Source organism: Schistocerca americana, unplaced genomic scaffold (genome assembly GCF_021461395.2).
Source record: "Schistocerca americana isolate TAMUIC-IGC-003095 unplaced genomic scaffold, iqSchAmer2.1 HiC_scaffold_889, whole genome shotgun sequence".
NCBI classification, from domain to species: Eukaryota; Metazoa; Arthropoda; class Insecta; order Orthoptera; family Acrididae; genus Schistocerca; species Schistocerca americana.
Genome location: NW_025726663.1, coordinates 7501 through 15000, shown reverse-complemented (window position 1 = coordinate 15000; position 7500 = coordinate 7501). Strand labels below are relative to the sequence as shown.

General features: G+C 55.7%; 2 non-coding genes and 1 pseudogene across 2 annotated transcripts; all 3 read left to right on the top strand.

The window, feature by feature from the left end:
* Nucleotides 1-3376: 3376 nt before the first annotated feature.
* Nucleotides 3377-5286, top strand: LOC124592019. The gene has a single exon (XR_006977289.1). It is a non-coding gene; the product is annotated as a small subunit ribosomal RNA (ribosomal RNA).
* A 351-nt stretch (nucleotides 5287-5637) lies between these two features.
* LOC124592018 lies at nucleotides 5638-5792 on the top strand. Its single transcript, XR_006977288.1, has one exon. It is a non-coding gene; the product is annotated as a 5.8S ribosomal RNA (ribosomal RNA).
* Nucleotides 5793-5980: 188 nt separating this feature from the next.
* The window catches only part of LOC124592023, a 4258-nt pseudogene continuing 2738 nt past the window's right edge, over nucleotides 5981-7500 (top strand).

The window sequence follows — 7500 nt, the reverse complement described above, 5'->3', positions numbered from 1 at the left end:
GTACCTTAACCTAACCCATATTGTACCTTAACCTAACCCATATTGTACCTTAACCTAACCCATATTGTACCTTAACCTAACCCATATTGTACCTTAACCTAACCCATATTGTACCTTAACCTAACCCATATTGTACCTTAACCTAACCCATATTGTACCTTAACCTAACCCATATTGTACCTTAACCTAACCCATATTGTACCTTAACCTAACCCATATTGTACCTTAACCTAACCCATGTTGCGCCTTAACCTAACCCATGTTGCGCCTTAACCTAACCCATGTTGCGCCTTAACCTAACCCATGTTGCGCCTTAACCTAACCCATGTTGCGCCTTAACCTAACCCATGTTGCGCCTTAACCTAACCCATGTTGCGCCTTAACCTAACCCATGTTGCGCCTTAACCTAACCCATGTTGCGCCTTAACCTAACCCATGTTGCGCCTTAACCTAACCCATGTTGCGCCTTAACCTAACCCATGTTGCGCCTTAACCTAACCCATGTTGCGCCTTAACCTAACCCATGTTGCGCCTTAACCTAACCTATGTTGCGCCTTAACCTAACCTATGTTGCGCCTTAACCTAACCTATGTTGCGCCTTAACCTAACCTATGTTGCGCCTTAACCTAACCTATGTTGCGCCTTAACCTAACCTATGTTGCGCCTTAACCTAACCTATGTTGCGCCTTAACCTAACCTATGTTGCGCCGTAACCTAACCTATGTTGCGCCGTAACCTAACCTATGTTGCGCCATAACCTAACCTATGTTGCGCCTTAACCTAACCTATGTTGCGCCTTAACCTAACCTATGTTGCGCCTTAACCTAACCTATGTTGCGCCGTAACCTAACCTATGTTGCGCCTTAACCTAACCTATGTTGCGCCTTAACCTAACCTATGTTGCGCCTTAACCTAACCTATGTTGCGCCTTAACCTAACCTATGTTGCGCCTTAACCTAACCTATGTTGCGCCTTAACCTAACCTATGTTGCGCCTTAACCTAACCTATGTTGCGCCTTAACCTAACCTATGTTGCGCCGTAACCTAACCTATGTTGCGCCTTAACCTAACCTATGTTGCGCCTTAACCTAACCTATGTTGCGCCGTAACCTAACCTATGTTGCGCCTTAACCTAACCTATGTTGCGCCTTAACCTAACCTATGTTGCGCCTTAACCTAACCTATGTTGCGCCTTAACCTAACCTATGTTGCGCCTTAACCTAACCTATGTTGCGCCTTAACCTAACCTATGTTGCGCCTTAACCCAACACACGTTGGGCCTTAACCCAACACACGTTGGGCCTTAACCCAACACACGTTGGGCCTTAACCCAACACACGTTGGGCCTTAACCCAACACACGTTGGGCCTTAACCCAACACACGTTGGGCCTTAACCCAACACACGTTGGGCCTTAACCCAACACACGTTGGGCCTTAACCCAACACACGTTGGGCCTTAACCCAACACACGTTGGGCCTTAACCCAACACACGTTGGGCCTTAACCCAACACACGTTGGGCCTTAACCCAACACACGTTGGGCCTTAACCCAACACACGTTGGGCCTTAACCCAACACACGTTGGGCCTTAACCCAACACACGTTGGGCCTTAACCCAACACACGTTGGGCCTTAACCCAACACACGTTGGGCCTTAACCCAACACACGTTGGGCCTTAACCTGCTCTGTAATTGTCATACGACGCGTTAAATTAGTGTAGTGTTGCCTAACTGCAACCCCCGCAATATAGTTTGCTACTCGCACTGCCCGGTCCCCAGAGTATCGCTTCATGTTAAACACCTTGCAGCTATACACTGTAATGCGGATGGCGGCAGGACGTACATGCTCAATGCCCTTCGCAGTTGTTCATTGGCATTCGCATGGCGAAGCACAGCCTACGTTGTGGTACGGCTTGTGGCAACTGTCCGCTGATGTTGTACGTCCAAATCACACACTGTACCGCACATTGGTCCTCATGTACTGAATGATACATCGTGGTACATGTGTGACCGTACCACGACTGCGCCAACAACGGCGAACCATACGGTCCAAATATTGTGCACTCAGCTACGTGTCGTCTCCCTATAAGAGCTGGATTGCAGTATGGTATGCCGTGGATGGCGATCAGCATGAGCCGTCTGTTGATGTAGTGGCGCGTGTTGTCAGACGTAGTCGTCTCTTCTCACACACCGTGATAGCATGGTGCACTGCGTTCCACATCTGCGACATGCGACAGAGGCCGGTTGACAGTCGTTCGCGCAATGGACATCGCATACGTACGGGGGCCACCTTCCACGTGTTCGCGAAGCGTGCACATGTTGTTGCGTGTATGTGGGCAGACATAGTGTGTCGTGACACCTGACACAGGCATGCAACAATCGTTGAATTTGCAAATGGCGATGGACGTCTACGTTTGCTGGTGACGTTACGCAAATGAAGAACTGGTAAACCGTTGTGGTGCGGTTGTTCTCGCTAGAGGTGAATCAGTGATGGCGACGATCGGTTGAGCTACCAACCGGTTGTTTCAGCGATACCCACCATGCCCACGAACGTGAATGGCATGTGGGTGTGAAGCGATACGCGGCGGTGGCTGGGTGGGACCGTCCCCGGCCGGTGAGGGGGGGCCTTCCGGCGTGCTGGCCGCGCGGTGCGTGGGCGCACGCGCTACAGCCGGCTGGTGGGGGCGGCCAGTGGCAGGCGCGCCGGCCGACGGAGGCGGCAGGCGGCGCAGCTGCGCGCCGGCGCACCCTGCACGCGGCGCCGTGCGGCCAAAGTAGGTCCTCGCGGGCCCGGTGCGAAGCGCGGTGGACATCTGCAGTGTGCTGGTCCGATTGAGGACTGTGTGCGCTGAGGATGCGCCGCCGCCCGGCGCTCGGCGCCGCGACGCCGTCTGCTGCTCGGTCGCCTCTGCGGTTCTCGCAGGTGGATTGTATCGCAGCTGTGCGGACGTGTTGGCGCGTGCGCTGTGCTGGGAGAGTTCGCTTCGGCACCCAAGTGGGGCTTTTGTCCTTCTGTGGCGCTGGCGTTGGAGCTGCCGGCCACCGTAGGTGGCGCGTGTTGTCTCCCGCCGGCAATGCCACGACAGCACGCTCCCGGGCCTCTGTCGGCAGCGGCAAGCTCAGTTGGGAGCACGGGTGGTCGCACCTAAAGCGTCTACTCGCCAAACTCCGGGCGATTGCGCCTCTCTCGAACCCGACCAAGTACTTAGGACGGCGCTGCGCGCCGCCGGGACCTGAGAGGGTTTCGAGGTGTATTGTGCAGGGGAGCTCAGCCTCCTCCTGTTTGCAGAATAATTGAGCGGACGCTTGCGTGTTCGCGCGGGCCCCCGGGACACACTCCCGGGCGGCCGGCTGCTCAGCTCTAGTTGACGCAGCTCCCTGGTTGATCCTGCCAGTAGTCATATGCTTGTCTCAAAGATTAAGCCATGCATGTCTCAGTACAAGCCGCATTAAGGTGAAACCGCGAATGGCTCATTAAATCAGTTATGGTTCCTTAGATCGTACCCACGTTACTTGGATAACTGTGGTAATTCTAGAGCTAATACATGCAAACAGAGTCCCGACCAGAGATGGAAGGGACGCTTTTATTAGATCAAAACCAATCGGTCGGCTCGTCCGGTCCGTTTGCCTTGGTGACTCTGAATAACTTTGGGCTGATCGCACGGTCCTCGTACCGGCGACGCATCTTTCAAATGTCTGCCTTATCAACTGTCGATGGTAGGTTCTGCGCCTACCATGGTTGTAACGGGTAACGGGGAATCAGGGTTCGATTCCGGAGAGGGAGCCTGAGAAACGGCTACCACATCCAAGGAAGGCAGCAGGCGCGCAAATTACCCACTCCCGGCACGGGGAGGTAGTGACGAAAAATAACGATACGGGACTCATCCGAGGCCCCGTAATCGGAATGAGTACACTTTAAATCCTTTAACGAGTATCTATTGGAGGGCAAGTCTGGTGCCAGCAGCCGCGGTAATTCCAGCTCCAATAGCGTATATTAAAGTTGTTGCGGTTAAAAAGCTCGTAGTTGGATTTGTGTCCCACGCTGTTGGTTCACCGCCCGTCGGTGTTTAACTGGCATGTATCGTGGGACGTCCTGCCGGTGGGGCGAGCTGAAGGCGTGCGACGCGCCTCGTGCGTGCTCGTGCGTCCCGAGGCGGACCCCGTTGCAATCCTACCAGGGTGCTCTTGAGTGAGTGTCTCGGTGGGCCGGCACGTTTACTTTGAACAAATTAGAGTGCTTAAAGCAGGCAAGCCCGCCTGAATACTGTGTGCATGGAATAATGGAATAGGACCTCGGTTCTATTTTGTTGGTTTTCGGAACCCGAGGTAATGATTAATAGGGACAGGCGGGGGCATTCGTATTGCGACGTTAGAGGTGAAATTCTTGGATCGTCGCAAGACGAACAGAAGCGAAAGCATTTGCCAAGTATGTTTTCATTAATCAAGAACGAAAGTTAGAGGTTCGAAGGCGATGAGATACCGCCCTAGTTCTAACCATAAACGATGCCAGCCAGCGATCCGCCGCAGTTCCTCCGATGACTCGGCGGGCAGCCTCCGGGAAACCAAAGCTTTTGGGTTCCGGGGGAAGTATGGTTGCAAAGCTGAAACTTAAAGGAATTGACGGAAGGGCACCACCAGGAGTGGAGCCTGCGGCTTAATTTGACTCAACACGGGAAACCTCACCAGGCCCGGACACCGGAAGGATTGACAGATTGATAGCTCTTTCTTGATTCGGTGGGTGGTGGTGCATGGCCGTTCTTAGTTGGTGGAGCGATTTGTCTGGTTAATTCCGATAACGAACGAGACTCTAGCCTGCTAACTAGTCGCGTGACATCCTTCGTGCTGTCAGCGATTACTTTTCTTCTTAGAGGGACAGGCGGCTTCTAGCCGCACGAGATTGAGCAATAACAGGTCTGTGATGCCCTTAGATGTTCTGGGCCGCACGCGCGCTACACTGAAGGAATCAGCGTGTCTTCCTAGGCCGAAAGGTCGGGGTAACCCGCTGAACCTCCTTCGTGCTAGGGATTGGGGCTTGCAATTGTTCCCCATGAACGAGGAATTCCCAGTAAGCGCGAGTCATAAGCTCGCGTTGATTACGTCCCTGCCCTTTGTACACACCGCCCGTCGCTACTACCGATTGAATGATTTAGTGAGGTCTTCGGACTGGTACGCGGCATTGACTCTGTCGTTGCCGATGCTACCGGAAAGATGACCAAACTTGATCATTTAGAGGAAGTAAAAGTCGTAACAAGGTTTCCGTAGGTGAACCTGCGGAAGGATCATTACCGACTAGACTGCATGTCTTTCGATGTGCGTGTCGTGTCGCGCAACACGCTACCTGTACGGCTCGCAGTAGCCGTGCGCCGCGTGCGGAACCACGCGTGCTTCTCAAAACTAACGCCAATGTTGTGTGGTACGAGCGCTGAAGCGCTGGAGCGGCTGGCCTGCGGCACCTGGCGCCTGGCGCCGGTTTTGAATGACTTTCGCCCGACTGCCTGTCCGCTCCGGTGTGGAGCCGTACGACGCCCATCGGCCGTGAGGCCGTTGGACACAGAACGCTTGAACAGGGGCCGCCACACGCCTACGTCCCGCCTATGCAACTGTCTTGAAAGAGACAGTGTAAACTAAGAAAAGATCACCCAGGACGGTGGATCACTCGGCTCGTGGGTCGATGAAGAACGCAGCAAATTGCGCGTCGACATGTGAACTGCAGGACACATGAACATCGACGTTTCGAACGCACATTGCGGTCCATGGATTCCGTTCCCGGGCCACGTCTGGCTGAGGGTCGGCTACGTATACTGAAGCGCGCGGCGTTTGCCCCGCTTCGCAGACCTGGGAGCGTCGCGGCCGCCTGTGGGGCCGGCCGCGCCTCCTTAAACGTGCGATGCGCGCCCGTCGCCTGGCGGTTCGCATACCGGTACTTACTCGGTAGCGTGCACAGCCGGCTGGCGGTGTGGCGTGCGACACCTCGTACAACGACCTCAGAGCAGGCGAGACTACCCGCTGAATTTAAGCATATTACTAAGCGGAGGAAAAGAAACTAACAAGGATTCCCCCAGTAGCGGCGAGCGAACAGGGAAGAGTCCAGCACCGAACCCCGCAGGCTGCCGCCTGTCGTGGCATGTGGTGTTTGGGAGGGTCCACTACCCCGACGCCTCGCGCCGAGCCCAAGTCCAACTTGAATGAGGCCACGGCCCGTAGAGGGTGCCAGGCCCGTAGCGGCCGGTGCGAGCGTCGGCGGGACCTCTCCTTCGAGTCGGGTTGCTTGAGAGTGCAGCTCCAAGTGGGTGGTAAACTCCATCTGAGACTAAATATGACCACGAGACCGATAGCGAACAAGTACCGTGAGGGAAAGTTGAAAAGAACTTTGAAGAGAGAGTTCAAAAGTACGTGAAACCGTTCTGGGGTAAACGTGAGAAGTCCGAAAGGTCGAACGGGTGAGATTCACGCCCATCCGGCCACTGGCCTCCGCCCTCGGCAGATGGGGCCGGCCGCCCGCGCGGAGCAATCCGCGGCGGGGTCGTGTCCGGTTGCCTTTCCACTCGCCGCGGGGTGGGGCCGTTCCGGTGTGCGGTGGGCCGCACTTCTCCCCTAGTAGGACGTCGCGACCCGCTGGGTGCCGGCCTACGGCCCGGGTGCGCAGCCTGTCCTTCCGCGGGCCTCGGTTCGCGTCTGTTGGGCAGAGCCCCGGTGTCCTGGCTGGCTGCCCGGCGGTATATCTGGAGGAGTCGATTCGCCCCTTTGGGCGCTCGGGCTCCCGGCAAGCGCGCGCGGTTCTTCCCGGATGACGGACCTACCTGGCCCGGCCCCGGACCCGCGCCGCTGTTGGCTCGGGATGCTCTCGGGCGGAATAATCGCTCCCGTCAGCGGCGCTTCAGCTTTGGACAATTTCACGACCCGTCTTGAAACACGGACCAAGGAGTCTAACATGTGCGCGAGTCATTGGGCTGTACGAAACCTAAAGGCGTAATGAAAGTGAAGGTCTCGCCTTGCGCGGGCCGAGGGAGGATGGGGCTTCCCCGCCCTTCACGGGGCGGCGGCCTCCGCACTCCCGGGGCGTCTCGTCCTCATTGCGAGGTGAGGCGCACCTAGAGCGTACACGTTGGGACCCGAAAGATGGTGAACTATGCCTGGCCAGGACGAAGTCAGGGGAAACCCTGATGGAGGTCCGTAGCGATTCTGACGTGCAAATCGATCGTCGGAGCTGGGTATAGGGGCGAAAGACTAATCGAACCATCTAGTAGCTGGTTCCCTCCGAAGTTTCCCTCAGGATAGCTGGTGCTCGTACGAGTCTCATCCGGTAAAGCGAATGATTAGAGGCCTTGGGGCCGAAACGACCTCAACCTATTCTCAAACTTTAAATGGGTGAGATCTCCGGCTTGCTTGATATGCTGAAGCCGCGAGCAAACGACTCGGATCGGAGTGCCAAGTGGGCCACTTTTGGTAAGCAGAACTGGCGCTGTGGGATGAACCAAACGCCGAGTTAAGGCGCCCGA